Here is an 18,759-nt window from a genome sequence, read left to right as displayed (position 1 = left end):
ACCGTACACTGAATATGGAAGTTGTTCTTAGTTCTGTCAGCCACGAGTATATGCTCCACAAGATGTAGATTTACAAGATCCTCTGTACATTCTGTGGAATATCAGGCAGTGTGTTCACAAGAGACAAACTATAACAGTAATGGAAATTCCTGCATGAAGCAAAACATAAAATACAGGAAAACCAACCAACCACTCATCTATACTGTGTGTATATATATCTAAAAACAAAGATGATCTGACTTACCAAACGAAAGCACTGGCAGGTTGATAGACACACAAACATGAAATTCAAGCTTTCGCAACCAACGGTTGCTTCATCAGGAAAGAGGGAAGGAGAGGGAAAGACGAAAGGATGTGGATTTTAAGGGAGAGGGTAAGGAGTCATTCCAATCCTGGGAGCAGAAAGACTTACCTTAGGGGGAAAAAAGAACAGGTATACACTCGCACACACACACACACATATCCATCCGCACATACACAGACACAAGCAGACATTTGTAAAAACAAATGTCTGCTTGTGTCTGTGTATGTGCGGATGGATATGTGTGTGTGTGCGAGTGTATACCTGTCCTTTTTTCCCCCTAAGGTAAGTCTTTCCTGATGAAGCAACCATTTGTTGTGAAAGCTTGAATTTTGTGTGTATGTTTGTGTTTGTTTGTGTGTCTATCGACCTGCCAGCGCTTTTGTTTGGTAAGTCTCACTGTCTTTGTTTTTAGATATATATACACACACAGTATAGATGAGTGGTTGGTTGCTTTTCCTGTATTTTATTTTTCCCACGTGGAATGTTTCCCTCTATATATATGGACAGACGTGTGAAGCTGGCCACATCAAACACACCAACAAGCAACAGTACCTCCATTATGACAGCTGCCACCCATTCCACATCAAACGGTCCCTTCCCTACAGCCTAGGTCTTCGTGGCAAACGAATCTGCTCCAGTCCGGAATCCCTGAACCATTACACCAACAACCTGACAACAGCTTTCGCATCCCGCAACTACCCTCCCGACCTGGTACAGAAGCAAATAACCAGAGCCACTTCCTCATCCTCTCAAACCCAGAACCTCCCACAGAAAAACCACAAAAGTGCCCCACTTGTGACAGGATACTTTCCGGGACTGGACCAGACTCTGAATGTGGCTCTCCAGCAGGGATACGACTTCCTCAAATCCTGCCCTGAAAAGAGATCCATCCTTCATGAAATCCTCCCCACTCCACCAAGAGTGTCTTTCCACCGTCCACCTAACCTTCGTAACCTGTTAGTTCATCCCTATGAAATCCCCAAACCACCTTCCCTACCCTCTGGCTCCTACCCTTGTAACTGCCCCCGGTGTAAAACCTGTCCCATGCACCCTCCCACCACCACCTACTCCAGTCCTGTAACCCGGAAGGTGTACACAATCAAAGGCAGAGCCACGTGTGAAAGCACCCACGTGATTTACCAACTGACCTGCCTACACTGTGATACATTCTATGTGGGAATGACCAGCAACAAACTGTCCATTCACATGAATGGACACAGGCAGACAGTGTTTGTTGGTAATGAGGATCACCCTGTGGCTAAACATGCCTTGCTGCACGGCCAGCACATCTTGGCACAGTGTTACACCATCCGGGTTATCTGGATACTTCCCACCAACACCAACCTATCCGAACTCCGGAGATGGGAACTTGCTCTTCAATATATCCTCTCTTCCCGTTACCCACCAGGCCTCAATCTCCGCTAATTTCAAGTTGCCGCCGCTCATACCTCACCTGTCATTCAACAACATCTTTGCCTCTGCACTTCCGCCTCGACTGACATCTCTGCCCAAACTCTTTGTCTTTAAATATGTCTGCTTGTGTCTGTATATGTGTGGATGGATATGTGTGTGTGTGTGTGTGTGTGTGTGTGTGTGTGTGTGTGATTGTGTGCGAGTGTATACCCGTCCTTTTTTCCCCCCAAGGTAAGTCTTTCCGCTCCCAGGATTGGAATGACTCCTTACCCTCTCCCTTAAAATCCACATCCTTTCGTCTTTCCCTCTCCTTACCTCTTTCCTGATGAGGCAACAGTTTGTTGCGAAAGCTTGAATTTTGTGTGTATGTTTGTGTGTCTATCGGCGTGCCAGCACTTTCGTTTGGTAAGTCACATCATCTTTGTTTTTAGATATATTTTTTCCCACGTGGAATGTTTCTATATATATATATATATATATATATATATATATATATATATATATATATATATATATATATATATATAACAGAGGGAAACATTCCACGTGGAAAAAATATATCTAAAAAGAGAGATGATGAGACTTACCAAACAAAAGCGCTGGCAGGTCGATAGACACACAAACAAACACAAATATACACACAAAATTCAAGCTTTCGCAACAAACTGTTGCCTCATCAGGAAAGAGGGAAGGAGAGGGAAAGACGAAAGGATGTGGGTTTTAAGGGAGAGGGTAAGGAGTCATTCCAATCCCGGGAGCGGAAAGACTTACCTTAGGGGGAAAAAAGGACAGGTATACACTCGCACACACACACATATCCATCCACACATACAGACACAAGCAGACATATTTAAAGACCAAAACATGTCTGCTTGTTTCTGTATGTGTGGATGGATATGTGTGTGTGTGCGAGTGTATACCTGTCCTTTTTTCCCCCTAAGGTAAGTCTTTCCGCTCCCGGGATTGGAATGACTCCTTACCCTATCCCTTAAAACCCACATCCTTTCGTCTTTCCCTCTCCTTCCCTCTTTCCTGATGAGGCAACAGTTTGTTGCGAAAGCTTGAATTTTGTGTGTATATTTGTGTTTGTTTGTGTGTCTATCGACCTGCCAGCGCTTTTGTTTGGTAAGTCTCATCATCTTTCTTTTTATATATATATATATATATATATATATATATATATATATATATATATATATAGAGAGAGAGAGAGAGAGAGAGAGAGAGAGAGAGAGAGAGAGGGAAACATTCCACGTGGGAAAAATATACCTAAAAACAAAGATGATGTGACTTACTGAACGAAAGCGCTGGCAGGTCGATAGACACACAAACACACACACAAAATTCAAGCTTTCGCAACAAAAAGTTGCCTCATCAGGAAAGAGGGAAGGAGAGGGAAAGACGAAAGGATGTGGGTTTTAAGGGAGAGGGTAAGGAGTCATTCCAATCCCGGGAGCGGAAAGACTTACCTTAGGGGGAAAAAAGGACGGGTATACACTCGCACACACACACATATCCATCCACACATATACAGACACAAGCAGCGTCCTTTTTTCCCCCTAAGGTAAGTCTTTCCGCTCCCGGGATTGGAATGACTCCTTACCCTCTCCCCTAAAACCCACATCCTTTCGTCTTTCCCTCTTTTTTGATGAGGCAACAATTTGTTGCGAAAGCTTGAATTTTGTGTGTGTGTTTGTGTGTCTATTGACCTGCCAGCGCTTTCGTTCGGTAAGTCACATCATCTTTGTTTTTAGAGGGAAACATTCCACACACACACACACACACACACATATATATAATGTGTGTGTGTGTGTGTGTGTGTGTGTGTGTGTGTGTGTGTGTGTGTGTGTGGAACACAGTAATATGTAACACAAAACAGCATTCACACTAGCTCTTTTTCTGGCAGTAATACACATATTCACACACACAACCACACAGACTCCCAAACGCACACTCCCACGGCCATGGCAAACCTAATTATTGATACTCGATTATTGAAAGTAGTTGCCTCAGCTGATAAGAGGTGGGCAGGGGATACAGAAGGAGGCAAGGAGTGTGTAAAAGGGAAGATTCACGTCTTTGGACAGATGACTTCAAGGATGCACATCAAGATGAAAAGGGTACAGGGAGGGAAGGAAGGATTAGAGAAGGGTGAAGTATTGAACAGAGGGAGAGGAGAGGAAAGAGAGAATGTTCACATGAGGAGTGGGGAGGGGGGGGGGGGGGAGGGGAAGACTGGTGGGAAAAGGCAGTGTATGATCTGGACAGAGGAGGAGTTGTGCGGACAGAAGGGAAAAGGCAAGGTAAGGCAGTGGGAACAGGTTAGTAGAGGTTCAGGCCAGGGGGACTGCAAGCATGCAGGATGTGTTGGGGAGACAATTCCCATTTGCATCCAGCATTCTTGCAATCCCCCCCGTCTGAAACAGCTAACTTGTTTCCACTGACTCACCACGCCTTTTCCCTTCTCTCTTCTGTCCATACTACTACTACATCCAGATTATGTACTGCCTTTTGCCACCACTCTTCCTCTCCCTCCCCCCATGTGGACATTGTACTCCTCCCACTTGTAATGGATCTAGTCTCATCAGAACTTCTGCTCAAGTAATGAATTCTTCGATACCACTTAAAGTTTAGCCAAACTGAGTGGATTTATTCCCATAAATTACATAGTTCTTATCTGTGGATGTCCTTAGAGATTTCTCGCTGTTACATGCAATTTTCCATAAATATATCATACATGATTGATCATGACCTTGCGACTGGCCATGACATCTGACAGCTGACATCCCTTACAGCCTACGGTGACCCTTGGGTCCAACCTTTGGTGCCAGCTTAATGTGCACACCCAGATGCAGGTGCCCTGTACTCGCACTGCTGGGTGAGCAGGTCATCTCGCAAGGTTGGTTAAGTGGCAAAGGAGCTGTCTAGCACTTCCTCAGTTGGTGTCACCAGCATGACCTTGGAAATTTGTTTTTTGAATGTCTGGACCATGTAATAAACCTCTGAGTTAGAGGCCGGCTGGAAGGAAGTAGTGGTCAGATGTTCAATGCTATTTCGGCAACAGAAGGCCTCAAATTGTAACAATGTAAACTGCGGACTGTTTTCAGACATCAGTGTGCAGAGTGCTCCCTTAATTGCTAGTATCTTAGAGAGGCTATGGATGTTAGCATGGCTGAGTGATACTAAGACTACGCCTCCCGCTATCAATGGAAACTTGTCCCTGGTTTTTTGCAAGTGCTGCTCAAGTGCAAAACAAACTGTTTCCTGGCAGCCAAACTTGATACCAGGGCCTGTAGGAAGACAGGTCCTACAGGCCGGGCAATACAAATGCAAAGGAGATTATAGAGAATAATGGGTATAGTAATTACACAGAGATGTAAAGATTACCATAAAACAGAAAATGGTGGAGAACAGCACCAAACCAGTTGGCGGAAATATAATATTATGGGAAAAAGTCTGAGATTGTTACTTTTACTACCCGCAACATCATTTAATCTAAAAAAAAATGAACGCTAATGGCACTTAGTCATTTGCCTAGTACAAATTCAGAATTACTTGTAAGCCTGTGGATGATTCTCCATTAAAGGTAATGTACTGAATTCTGCATGTTATCAAGATATCGATCTAGTTTAAAACCTGGTTGGGTAAACTGTGGCATGCAAAATTTAAGAACAAAAGTAGCTTTGTGTGATCTGTCACTGCCAAGTAATGTAGTTTGATGAAACTCGGACCAGACAGGGAAAGAACTGCTACAGTATAGTACAGAAGGCAACGAAAGTAAATGTGTGACGAGACAAACAGAAACGACACTCCTATCCAAGGACAATAATTACATTGAAGTAACAGTGATTTATGATGGTCTCTGGACATTACAAAAGGTGGCACTTGGTCCTTAATCTAATGACATCATATTTAAATACCCTTCTGGTCGCTGTGAAACTAGATATAATGCATATTTGCTAATATGACTGTTTTCCATGTCACTTAATATGATTGTTGGGTATGGTAGACAGACTTATAAATGTAGAGGACCACATCAGTTTCCTCTATGACTACAACTTGTCATCCGATGTGATTGGGTTAATAGGGCGTGTGATCACCAATGACAGCAATGCATGCTTTGCAGTGTGCTTCCATGCTGGCCACAAGGCTGGTAAGAAGGTCTTGCGACAGGGCTTCCATTCTTCCACCAGCACGGTTGACAACTGCTGGATGGTCATTCGTGCATGTGTACATTTTGCAATATGTGTCCCCAATGCATCCCAGATGTGCTCAGTAGGATTAGAGATGGGCAATGATCAGTTCTGTCCATTCACAGAACATCCTCTCATCCCAAGAGTTCCTCCACCTGCACTGTTTGGCTAGTCACTTATTGTCATTCATAAAATAAAGTCAGGGCCAAATGTACTCCTGAAAAGACACACATCCGGAAGAAGTACAGTCAAAATAAAGCAGACCAGAGAGTATACCGAGCTGAAAAATTTGATGGTCAGTGCACCCTTGCAACATTATGCTTCCCCACAGCACAAAACCTGGTCCACCAAAACTATAAGGTTTGACACTGTTCCTGTGTGCACTAAGTGTTCCACACCACTCACCACATGAAGACACATGCAGGATCACTACTCAGAATGAAACTGTTCTTATCTGAAAAGAGGACATGCTCCCACTCCTTGCTGGTCTAGTCTCTTATGTTCTTAGCACCATTGCAAACAGTGTACTGATGTTTGGGAGTCAGCAGAACACAATGTACTGGTCATCAGGCAAAGAGACTGTCCCTGTGCAGTCACGGTGCCACTGTGGGCCTTGCAGTCCTGTTACATATGGTTGCAGTTGTGCCCGCTGTTTGATGTGAATCTCTTCTTGCCTGTTGCACAATGCAGACATCTGTTGCTGTCGTTGACCGCCTCCTCTCCTTCAGGCAGCTGTGCCAGTGGTTTGGAAACACCGGTGTGAGTAACACCAATTACTCAGCTTATTTGCCACACTTCATCCTTCTTCCAGTTTTACACTGATACTTCCCAGGGTGAAGTCATGCAAATGTCTCCAGGCCATGTTGCAATGAAGAACAGCACTCAGTGCACCATAACTGCTCACCGATTGACACACCCCATTCCTTCAACTGCGTTGTGAAGTTGGGCCAGCCACATTTGGGGCTTCAGTCACACTGTGTGACATCCAACTTTCTGTACACAACTGGGTAACATGCCCCCACACTTTCATTCATTTCCACCAAGAAGTTAACTTACTACTTTATCTATCTTGTCCTTTATTTTTTCAGAACAGCATATTTTCTTGAGCACACATCAGTGTGCGTAGTGCTAAATCAAAGGTTTTTCAAGAATATAAAATCCATGGCTAATAGGATTCACATATTGAGAGAATGAGTTGGGTTTCACATGTTCAGTGTGCTCAAAAATGATAACAGTCATGGAGATAAATTTGTTTCAAGTAAGTTACTATGTTTGAACAAAAATTATCTTGTAAAATACCATTACAAATAAAGGTGAGTGACATAGGACGATAGTTCAGTGGCTGAAATTCCACTTCATTCTTCAGCTGTCCAATAGTTTTCTGCTTAAGAGAATGGTAGGAACTTAACTGTGGAGATAATTCACTGAAAAATTCTGAATACAACCTGACAGGTAGTGGCATTGTGATCCTCAGTCCAATGAATGGTCTGATGCACCTCTCCACACTAGTCTATCCTCTACAAGCATAGTTACTGCAAACTACCTCCAGTTAGATCTGTTAATTATTTTCAAGACTTCATCTCTCTACACAGTTTTTACACCCTAAACTTCCATTACCAAACTGACAATTTCTTGATGCCCAGGATGTGTCCTATCAACAGATTCCTTTTTTTAGTCAAGTTGTGCCACAACTTTCTTTTTTCTTATCCGTACAAGGTGGGATTCCACACAAATACCTTCAGAAAAGACTTCCTTCACATACTGTTACATCTGATGTCAACAAATGTCTCTTTTTTCCAGAAACAGTTTTCTTGCTATTGCCAATCTACATTTTACATTTACATCAAACTCTCCAAGCTACTGTATGGTGCATGGCATAGGGTACCTTGTACACTCCTAGTCATTTCCTTACCTGTTACGCCAAGCAATAAAGTGAGGGAAAAGTGACCATCTATACACCTTTCATTTTACCCTAATTTCTCGTATCTTCTTGAACAGTATGTAAAATGTACATTGGCAGCAGTAGAATTATTTTGCAGTCAGCTTGAAATGTCGGTTCTTTAAATTTCCTCAATTGCATCTCACGAAAAAGAACACCATCTTCCATCCAGGGATTCCCATTTGAGTTCACAAAGCATCACCATAACACTCACATTTTGGTTGAACCTACCAGTAACAAATCTAACAGAACGCCTTTGAATTGTGTCGTCGTCATCCTTTAATATGAGCTGGTGGGCAGTACTCAAGAATGGAACGCCCTAGTGTTGTATACATGGTCTCCTTTACAGATGAACCACCCATTCCTAAAATTCTCCCAATGAGCCAAAGTTGATCATTTGCCTTCTCTACTACTTTCCGTATGTGCTCGCTCCACCTCATATCGCTTTGTGATATCACATCTAGATATTTAATCAATGTGACTATGTCAAGCAGTACACTACTATTGCTGTATTAGAACATTACAGGACATTTTCCTTCTGATCTGCATTAACTTACATTTATCTACCTTTAGAGCAAGCTTTCATTCATCACACCAACTAGAAATTGTGACTAAATCATCTTGTATCCTCCTAGAGCCACTCAATGATGACACCCTGTGTCTAGCATCATCAGCAAACAGTCCAGTTTGCTGCTTACCCTGTCCACCACATCATTTATGTATATAAAGAATAAGAGCAGTTCTATTGCACTTCCTGGGGGCAGTCCTGATGATACCCTTGTCTCTGATGAACACTTGCCACCGAGGACAATGTACTTACTTGCTGTTTCTTAGGAAGTCTTTAACACGTTCACTGCCATCGGCGCACCAGCGCGTCCGGCCGATACTAGTGCATATGCCGTCGACGCGCCTGCGCGGCGAGACACTCAGCTGTTTCTCAGCGCCACAGTTTAGTCGGGCACAGCCATTCGGTGTGGTTCATTGCGCAGGCACTCTAAGAACGTATTGTTTTCAATTTTTGCGGGTGCGGTTCGTGTGTTTTCCCTACAGTTTTTCTCTGTTGTGGGACTGAAAATGGAAGACAATCGTGACACGGCGGGCCCTTCAGAACCTAAGAAACGTAAAACACAGGACACAAGAAACGTACAAAAACTAACGGATGCGGAATTATTACGAATATTAGAAGAAAGCGATTCGGAAACGGAACTGGCCAGTGAGGAGGACGGCGTGGAATCCAGTGAAGAGTCTGACGGAGCCGAGTTTGTTTTAGATGAGACTGTAGAAATGGCTGTGAATCCTAGCGACAGGGAAATGGCAGAAGGAGTGGTAACAAGAGATAACGCAGCTGATACAACTGTTGCGTGGGAAAGAGAGCCAGTTGGAATGATAAATTGCCCATTTATAAAAAATGAGGGACTGCTTATTCAACCGACGGAAAACACTCCCTTAGATTATTTTCGTCTTTTGCTGACGGACGAATTTCTATTGACAGTTGTAGAAGAAACAAATCGAAACGCGATTGAATTATTCCTTTCTGCGGGAACCAAAGGACAATCACGAATAAACTGTTGGAAAGATGTGACTGTTGGCGAATTGTTAGTGTTCTTGGGAGTTTTCCTGCACATGGGAAATGTAAAGATGAGGAATTTGCAGGACTATTGGAAAAAGGACGCTTTATTCAACGTGAAAGGAATTGCCGATAGTATTTCACGAAATCGTTTTCTGCTAATACTACGTGCATTACACTTTTCTGAAAATCCAAAACAGGGCAAACCAACACCATCCGACAGGTTGTATAAAATACGTCCCGTTATCAATTTTTTCAATGAAAGGATGTGCCAAGTTTACTACCCTGGACGGGAACTGTCTCTGGACGAATCAATGATCCTTTGGCGTGGACGATTACTTTTCCGCCAATACATCAAAAACAAAAAGCACAAATATGGCATAAAGCTATATATTTTGACAACTCCCACTGGAATGGTCCTAAAATTCGCGGTATACACTGGCATGCTGGACGATTTAGGAGGAAGAGGCCATGCGCAAAAAATTGTTCTTCATTTACTAGATGAAAAGTTGAATGCTGGTCACCATGTGTACATGGACAATTACTATAACAGCTTCGCATTGGCAAAGCTGCTCCTGGATAAGAAGACCCACTGCACGGGAACTCTGAGGGCGAATAGGAAGGATACACCCAAGGAAATACAGGAAGCAAAACTACGAAAAGGTGAAGCCGTTGCCAGATTTGCGGAAGGAGTTATGATAGGTAAGTGGCGTGATAAGAGGGAGGTTTGCTACATTTCTAATGCATTTACAAATGAAATGGTTGAGGTTGAAACCAAAAGAAAGGAGAAGAAATCTAAGCCCTTGGCCATTGTAAACTACAATAAATTTATGGCGGGAGTTGATCGGCACGATCAGATGTTATCATATTACCTCTCGGAACGCAAAACCATACGCTGGTACAAGAAACTTTTTATCCACGTTGTGGAAATGATACTGACAAACGCACATGCCCTACACAATAAATATTGTGGCACAAAAATGCCCCTCCAAGAATTTAGACTCAGTATTATAAGAGCACTATTGCCACGAAAGCAGGTAGAACGGCCAGTCAGAAATCCCCAACATGTTGTGGTAAAACGAGAATCAAATGGAAAATCAAAAACACCGCGAAAAAAGTGCAGATCATGCGCCAGCCGTGGACAACGAACAGACACGATTTACGAGTGCCTAGATTGCCCAAATAAAGCAGGATATTGTTTGAATTGTTGTGTTATTCACCACCTCTAAAGGCAGATAGCACTTTCGTTGCTCATTTATTTTTCGACAGTTATGTGTCGGTACTATTCTTAAACTTTGTATTTATTTTATTTGTTTGAGAGTAATGGATAAAGCTCTAGATTGTATTTTTCTTAGATTTGACATACATTTTATTTCAGAAGTTTCTTCGAGATCTTGTGTTTGTATTTGAATGTTTCTACTATATTTTTTGTCCAATAAATATGTCGTTTGTCAGTAGGATGTTTCGTTTCATTTATGAATATAAAATGAAATTGTAGTAACCTAAACTGTCACACTAACCAGGAACAATACACTAGACGCATTGGCGCGTCCACGGCCACCCGCTACAGAATATGGCCTGATATGCCACTGACGCCTTAGTGCGCCCCAAAACAACTTTGATTCACGAGAGTAAATTTGATTGTGTACTTATAAAATAAATACATGTTATATTACTTTTAGCAATATATTTTCAGATTCTATTAAGAAAAATATTGGTTACGTGGCAAAGCAAGGCCAATTACAGTGGCAGTGAACGTGTTAAAGCACTCGCACATCTGGGAACCTATTCCCTACATTTTACAAAGGGGCACAGCATCAAATGTTTTCCAGAAATCTGGGGATATGGAATGCACCTGTTGCATGGTTCATAAGTTATCACACGAGAAAAGATCACAAGTGATGCTTCCTAAATCTGTGCTGATTTATGGACAGAAGCTCTTCTGTCTCAAGGAAATTTAGTATTTTTGAAATGAGTATGTCTTCAAGAATACTGCTGCAAATCGATGTTAAGTATTTTGGTCTGTAATTTTGCAGGTCAATTCTTTTACCCTTCTTATACCTATGTGTCACATGTGCTTTTTTCCAGTTGCTTGGGAAATTGCACTGGGCGACAGACTTGCAATAAATACAAGCTAAGTAAGGAGACAATGCCATGTAAAACTGAACTAGGATTCAATCTGGACCTGGTGACTTTTGTTTCTAACTTTTTCAGTTACTTCCCTATGCCAGGTATGCCTATTACTATATCCATCATACCGGAGTCTGTATGACAGTCAAATGGTGGGATGTTCATACGATTCACCTGCATGAATGATTTCTGAAACATGAGACTGAAAACTTTGGTTTTAATTTTGCTTGCAGAATTACTGCTGTATGTTGTGAAGCCACAGCTGACTGGTAACAGATGATAAGACATGGAAACCCCCAGGAGCTAGGTGAAGGCAACATCTAGCCTCTTACTGATGATGATACCATGTAATGGTTTTCTTTGAAAAGTGCTGGAAACTATGAGACTTCTTATGAAGCCTCAGTTAAAAAAAAAAAACAAAAAAAAAAAACCACCTGGCTTTATGGTACAATCCTGTTGAGCTATCTGTCTGGTGGAGACACTTTTGTGATAATTGCTACCCTGCCTAGCTCTCACTCGCATCCACATACAAATGAAACACAGAATTTATGCCTGCCACACTTACTCTGTTATTAACAGGATTTTTTATTAAATGGAAACAGCCATTTATGGAGACATTGAAGTCTCCTTACATGTTGACTGCCGTAAGATTGCTGGCAGACACAGTAGAGGTCCACAAGTAACACCGTGTGCCTGCCGGCAGCTACATGCACCACTCTCTTTAGTACATTTTATAGTGCAGTACTGTGAATTAATTTGTATTTCTTGACTGAGTTGATGTCTGTGAACAAAAAGTCAGGTTCACTGTTTTGAACTTCATTTTTTGCTACTTTATCCATCATTTACAGACATACTGTACTAACCAGAGTGGAGCATGTGGCTGCTGTGGAATAAGTTGTTAGGTGTGAACCTCTATTGTGTCTGGGGTGGCCTCGTGGCAGTTAGTATGTTAGTGCACTAACTTTCACTTCATGTATTATGTGGAATATTTTGCAGATAGAGAATGAAACAATGAATTTTAATAAAATTGGCAGTCAAGTGTACACTGCAAATTCATTCACTGAAATGTAGAAAGTAAGTCTCTCGCCCTTACTGAATAAACATCTCTGTAAGGGATGTTAATAAGAATCTGAGGCCAGGAAGGAGGCTGCACTGAGGCTAGATAAGAATCACTAAGTTCTTGCATGTAATAGACTTCCCCAGGTCCCCTGAGATCTGTAACTGCATGCTGAGAAGAGAACTGGTTTAAGTGAAGCATCTATGCAATAGCTGCTGAACTCCAGTTAGTTAGTGATTGTTGCAACATCTTAAAACTGTAATAACAGCTGCAAACTTTGAGAAGACACACATTATGTTATTCCAATTACAACAGTATGAAATAGCTGATGCCACATACATATCAAATGACTAAGTAAAACTATGTGGGGTAGTCCTGGTAGAATGTAAATGTTTTAGAAGTAAAAGAGACCACACACTGAATAGCAGAAGCATTGTGGCATCAACATGTAAATATTTCTAGAAGTAAGAGAGACTAATCACTGAATACCAGAAGCACTGAGGCATCGGGCACACGCAAATGTGAAGGAAAACTTGCTAGCTTTTTTACTGTTCGGTGAGTGGTCCTCCACTCCTAAATTATATACAAACCAAAACACACATCAAAAAAAGTTTTGCATCACCCCAGTTCCCAGAACTCCTGAAGACAGATGTTGACTGTGGATATTGTATCACAGACACAGTCCCTTTGACTGTTCAAAGATGTCACCAAACCCGCACAAATGTGTAAACGACCATACATGAGCAGTGCCTATTAGACGGAGGGGGTCAGACAGCCGATCAGTTTCAGTCATTCTACCAGGAAGGAGGTACACGACTGCTGTTGTCGTGTGTTCAACCATGCCTAGACGGTCAATACCGCGGTTTGATTGCATCTGCATTGTTACTTTGTGCCAGGATGGGTTCTCAACAAGGGAAGAGTCCAGGCATCTCGGAGTGAACCAAAGCGATGTTATTCGGACATGAAGGAGATACAGAGAGACAGGAACTGTTGATGACATGCCTCGCTCAGGCTGCCCAAGGACTACTAATGCAGTGGATGACCACTACCTGCGGATTATGGCTCGGAGGAACCCTGACAGCAACGCCACCATGTTGAAAAATGCTTTTCATGCAGTCACTGGACGTCGTGTTACGTCTCAAACTGTGCGCAAGAGGCTGCATAATGCTCAATTACACTCCAGACGTCCATGCCGAGGTCCAGCTTTGCAACCACATCATCATGCAGCACAGTACAGATGGGCCCAACAACATGCCAAATGGACCACTCAGGATTGGCATCACGTTCTCTTCACTGATGAGTGTTGCATATGCCTTCAATCAGACAATTGTTGGAGACATGTTTGGAGGCAACCCGGTCAGGCTGGATGCCTTAGACACACTGTCCAGCGAGTGCAGCAAGGTGGAGGTTCCCTGCTGTTTTGGGGTGGCATTATGTGAGGCCGACGTACGCTGCTGGTGATCATGGAGGGCGCCGTAATGGCTGTCTGATACGTGAATGCCATCCTCAGACCAGTAGTGCAACCATATCGGCAGCACATTGTCGAGGCATTTGTCTTCATGGAAGACAATTCGTGCCCCAATTGTGCACGTCTTGTGAATGACTTCCTTCAGGATAATGACACCACTCGACTAGAGTGGCCAGCATGTTTACCAGACATGATACCTATCGAGCATGCCTGGGATAGATAGACAAGGGCTGTTTATGGACGGTGTGGCCCACCAACTACTCTGAGGGATCTACGCTGAATTGCCGTTGAGGAGCAGGACAATCTGAACCAACAGTGCCTTGATGAACTTGTAGAGAGTATGGCACGATGAATACAGGCATGCATCAATGTAAGAGGACGTGCTACGGGGAATTAGAGGTACCGGTGTGTACAGCAATCTGGACCACCACCTCTGAAGATCTCACTGTATGGTGGTACAACATGCAACGTGTGGTTTTCATGAGCAATAAAAAGGGCAGAAATTATGTTTATGTTGATCTCTGTTCCAATTTTCTGTACAGGTTTCGGAACTCTCGGAACCGAGCTGATGCACAACTTTTTTCGATGTATGTATGTAAGGTATATTTTGTAGGGAGAATTAACTAAGAGAAATCTTTGGATAAGATGGGTGCACTACTTGTTAAATTCAGACCAAAATCAAAGAAAAAACTACAATTTTCTGCATGTTTGTCAGTGATTTGTAACTGTGAATTATACATGCCCACCATTTTATACCAGGAATGAAGGAGGAGTCCTGAAGTCGATGTTGTCACAACAAAAAAGACAAAGTTAATTTTATTTGAAACTTCCTTGTAGATTAAAAGTGAGTGCCCGACTAAGATTCAAATTCGGGACCTTTGCCTTTGGTAAGTAAGAGCTCCACTGACTCGAGCTATCCAAGCATGACTCACGAACTGTTCCCTTAGCTTTACTTCTGCCAGTACTTCACTTCCTAGCTTCCAAACTTAATTTTATTTGCCAAAAAGATTATGGCCATTTTTTGGGATAAAAAGTTATTCTTTTTACTCATTACTCTGCAAACATTTATTGTAAAATCACTTATGAATACATGTGTGTCTTCATGACAACTGGATGAAAGAAATACATGGGGAGAAGTCTGGAGAAAAGAACAATATCATCATTCATTGTGAAAATTATACCTGCCCTAATGCTTTGAAATTGAAAAAACTAAGGGACATTAATTTTGAACTTTCCATAAAGTCTCCCGATGTGCCAGTTTGGCACCCCCCAACTTCCACATGTAAGATTATAGCAGAAAAGGATGAACTTTCCATAAAGTCTCCCGATGTGCCAGTTTGGCACCCCAACTTCCACATGTAAGATTATAGCAGAAAAGGATGAACTTGAATGGTTTTGTTTCATTAATATTCTTCCTGAAACAAAACCATTCAAGTTTGTTTCATTAATATTCTTCCTTTAGATGGGTAGATCACATAACTAATCAGGAGGTATTGGATAGAATTAGGAATAAGAGAAATTTGTGGCACAACTTGACTAGGAGAAGGGATCACTTGGTAGGACATATTCTGAGGCATCAAGGGATCACCAATTTTGTACTGGAGGGCAGAGTAGAGGGTAAAAATCGTAGAGGGAGACCAAGAGATGAAGACACTAAACAGATTAAGAAGGATGTAGGTTGCAGTGGGTACTGGGAGATGAAGCAACTTGCACAGGATAGAGTAGCATGGAGAGCTGCATCAAACCAGTCTCTGGACTGAAGACCACAACAGCAACAACAACAACAACAATATTCTTCCTATTGCAATACTTCACAAAGGTGCTAGTTTGATAAAACTGCTCAAGACATGGAGATAAGTGAAGTACAGCCACTCGGTGACGGTCATGTCTTTTCAATTGTGACAAAAGAGTGCACTGCATTTGATATGACATACATATTGCTTCTAGACACAAACAGAAAAGTATGATCAGTTAGTTGAATATGAAGATCAATACTGACCAGATAGAGAGACAAAATTTCTCTTGGCACAAAATACAGCCAAATCTAATTCCCCTTCAGTCACCCAAAGAGAAGTAATAAGCTGTGGTGAAGGATGTGATTGAGGTTTTCAAGCCCTGTGTGATAAGGGTAATGTTGGCCTGTGGATGGTTTCCCAGTGACAACTAGTTTGACGGAAAAATGTTGTTGGGAGTTTGTATCTGGGGTAACTGGGCAGGATGTTGTCTGCCTGTAAAGGTTCTAGCACGGTTATCAGTGTATCTGGATAATTCCCATTTAACATTAGAGAAACAGACCTATGGGTACCAAAGACATATGGTAACAGATGACAATCATCACAATTGAGTTACTACTGGAGATTGGTGCATTACTTATGCACAGAGGAGTTTTTGGTGATATCAGAGAGATGGAGGCAGTATCCAGGAAGGTTGCCCATTACATTTTGAAGGTTCAGATGAAGCAGATTTAATTTTGATATTCTAGAGAAAAGAGCAGATGTTGGTTCGTGCCAATGTGTGAATCAGTCTCTAACAAATTTTGAGTTATTTTTTTTGTAACTATTCCCAAGTTTTTTTTCAGCTCTTCATCCTACTCTTTTTAACTGTCCCACTGCTCACATCTCTCAAGAGTAATGTTTTCTTCTTAACTTCCGGCTCCCAGAGCCCAAAGACTTTCACAAAACATTATGGCTGAGTCATTGATTATGGTTTTGTTTAACCCAGTGTTTCTTTTATGGTAGGAACCTTAGTGCTAAGCATTTGACCACCATAGTCACATAAGCCATTTACCATTCTCTTTCTCGCTCTTTTTATTTTATTCCATTATATGAGTCTTTGCGAGAGTAAGTCTGAAACTGTTAGCAGTGAACCAGTAGTATGTTTGTCCAGTCATTTTTGTCAAGTATTGTTGGATTGGGATTTGTATGTGTCCCTTGATTTAAAGATAATATGTTTTCTCTGTGAACGTAAAGCTAAGTGTTGGCCTTTTACATGTGTGATTCATATGTATGTTAAACATAACACACTAGAAGTCTTAATCAGTGTTAATAAGAATAAAACAATCATATTTTAATCAGCATATATTGAAAAAATTACTAATACTTATTATCCACAAAAAAATAAAACACTCCTTTAAGGATAAATAATCTCAAGCATTATTAAACTAAGAATGACAGTCAAATGAAATTTATTTCCCATTAAGGATGGACAATTTTAACATAACTATGAAAATAAAATTTACAGAATCATGCCTATTAACCAAATATGTTCCATACTGGACTCCCATAAATTTTTAACAGAGCAGTGTCACCACCAAGTCTTCCTACTCACCTTGTTTTAGGATAGCAATGAGAGCCACTCAGCTGTAATTACAATACTTTTCTTCTCACTGCTAAAATTTCGGCAAGTTTGCTTGTGTAAATGTATGTGTGGGGTTTTCTTTGCTCAAGAAGGCCTTGGTGTAAAGCTAATAACATGTTAATAGTCTGTCTCCAACTCAATGGGTCATCTTTACAGTGAGTAGCAATCTATCTAAACAATGTTGATATCTCAAACAGGAGTTTCCATTGTTTAATGAAGTTTCATCAGATATAAACCAAGAAAATTTGAAACCTACTATCCATAATAATATTTAGCAGTAAAAGTCATCTTTTGATACTCTTCTTAAATTACACGCTTGCAAAGGAAAACTGAGGAGAATTTCTGTCTATACGAGACACAATTAGTGTATTTTTCTTCCACCCATACAGGGTTCAGAATTTTATGTGCTCTCTTCTTCAGTGTTATCACCATCATTATGATGTCTCAAACCACCAGGAAGCTATGACAAGCATATAACATATATAATATCACTAGCACTAAATAAATGATATCATTATGTGATGCAGAATAATTCTTCTTCTTACCTACCTATCTATACTTATATAAACTGAAGACCTCCATTGCGATTTGGCCTAATCGCAGGGGCTACTGTAGGGATTCTGATACAGTTTCACTACCTGATTCATGAGGGACATTTGTCTAATAAACCTGGGCTCTAAAATGCAAAACTTGTTCAGTAGAAGAGATGTGTTTCACAAGCAATTGTTCATAGCTCTTACGGTGTACATTTTAGAGTCCATGTTTACTAGACTTCTTTGCTTCAAATGATTGTTCCTGTCATTCCTCTCAGGCATCCTCCGCCATGTTTTTCTGTTTGCATGTGAATGCTAATCTCAAGCTCTACTGTAGGGATTTTGATACAGTTGTCACTAATAGATAAGACTGATTCACGAGGAAGGTTTGTGGGCAGCCGTAAGGCTACCCAACTGCAGCACCAGGTCACCACAAGCTATCGCTTTTGTAAGGCTGGCACAAGCTACTGCTGACTTCTTAAACAATTTGTGTTGCAGGACATATCAGATATTGAGCTGCAGGACCTATCAGATATCAAGCTGATAAAAACACATTTTTTGGTATGGAGTTAATGTTTAAGGCTATGGGAAAAGATCACACAGAAAATTGCACAGGGCTGGCACTGGAGTCATATGGACCGCAAGTGGCTGTAGCTTGTGGCAACTCTGTTGCAAGTGAGCTGACTGCACCATGCTGGCACTGCAGTCACATCCCCACAAGTGACTTATGATATTCTTTGAATTTCAATCATAACTCTGTGCAGTGGTCCATAAACAAAATTACCACTAGTTATCCAG

The 18,759-nt window shown here is 41.5% G+C and overlaps 1 protein-coding gene across 2 annotated transcripts in view; it reads right to left on the bottom strand.

Moving 5' to 3' along the window:
* The window catches only part of LOC126253204 (inositol polyphosphate-5-phosphatase A), a 373,218-nt gene that overhangs the window by 48,490 nt on the left and 305,969 nt on the right, over positions 1-18,759 (bottom strand). The window lies entirely within an intron of this gene.

This window comes from Schistocerca nitens, chromosome 4 (assembly GCF_023898315.1).
Source record: "Schistocerca nitens isolate TAMUIC-IGC-003100 chromosome 4, iqSchNite1.1, whole genome shotgun sequence".
NCBI classification, from domain to species: Eukaryota; Metazoa; Arthropoda; class Insecta; order Orthoptera; family Acrididae; genus Schistocerca; species Schistocerca nitens.
This window is presented reverse-complemented; position numbering and strand designations above follow the sequence as displayed.